General features: G+C 50.3%; 1 protein-coding gene across 1 annotated transcript in view; it reads right to left on the reverse strand.

Annotated features, from left to right (window-relative positions):
• MACF1 (microtubule-actin crosslinking factor 1) overlaps nucleotides 1–1,135 on the reverse strand; it is a 446,661-nt gene that overhangs the window by 427,719 nt on the left and 17,807 nt on the right. The gene's annotated exons all lie outside the window — the stretch shown is intronic.

Here is a 1,135-nt window from a genome sequence, read left to right on the forward strand (position 1 = left end):
TTTTTTTTTTTTTTTTTTGAGACAGGGTTTCGCTTTGTCACTCAGCAGGCTGGAGTGCAGTGGCATGAACATGGCTCACTGCTGCCTCAACCTCCTGGGCTCAAGTGATCCTCTAGCCTCAGTCCCCCAAATACTACAGGTGCACACCACCGCTCCCAGCTAATTTTTGTATTTTTTGTAGAGATGGGGTTTTGCCATGTAATCCAGGCTGATGTTGAACCCCTGAGCTCAAGTGATCCACCCACCTTGGCCTCCTAAAATTCTGAGGTTAGAGGCATGAACCACTGTGCCATCCTCCCACGATGATGTTAAGGACCTCAGTCCTATTGCAACTCAACTTCAGTCTGTCAAGATTGAATCCTTGAAACTCATTTTTGGGATATTTTGCTTAATTATACTGGCAGAACAGAACCAGATAGACTCTAGCCTACCTCTGTGTGTTCTGCGAGCAGAGCCTGAACCTCAAGTTGGAAGGACCAGAGTATCAGCCAAGCAACGCTAGGAGGGACACACTGCCCCTGGAGCCTGAACATCTGGGTGTTAGAATCCCTCATGAAGGCCGGGTGCAGTAGCATGAGCCTGTGTGGGATTACATCATGCCTGCTGGGATTACATCATGCCTGTAATCCCAGCACTTTGGGAGGGCGAGGCAGGCGGATCATAAGGTCAGGAGATCGAGACCATCCTGACTAACTCGGTGAAACCCCGTCTCTACTAAAAATACAAAAAATTAGCTGGGCGTGGTGGCGGGTACCTGTAATCCCAGCCGTGGTGGTGGGCGCCTGTGGTCCCAGCTACTCGGGAGGCTGAGGCAGGAGAATGACATGAACTCGGGAGGCAGAGCTTGCAGTGAGCCAAGATCGCGCCACTGCACTCCAGTCTGGGCGACAGAGCGAGACTCCATCTCAAAAAAAAAAAAAAAGAGTGGTGACCACTGCTCTCAGTTGAGATCAGAGTCACGTGAAGCAGTTCACCAGCATCAGGGCAGTCCTGGGGCACAGGCCCCTATGACAAAAACGGAACTCATTCCCTTGATGAATTTTTTTTTTTTTTTTTTTGAGACAGGGTTTCGCTTTGTCACTCAGCAGGCTGGAGTGCAGTGGCATGAACATGGCTCACTGCTGCCTCAACCTCC

Source organism: Colobus angolensis, unplaced genomic scaffold, assembly GCF_000951035.1.
Source record: "Colobus angolensis palliatus isolate OR3802 unplaced genomic scaffold, Cang.pa_1.0 Scaffold4, whole genome shotgun sequence".
Classification (NCBI taxonomy): domain Eukaryota; kingdom Metazoa; phylum Chordata; class Mammalia; order Primates; family Cercopithecidae; genus Colobus; species Colobus angolensis.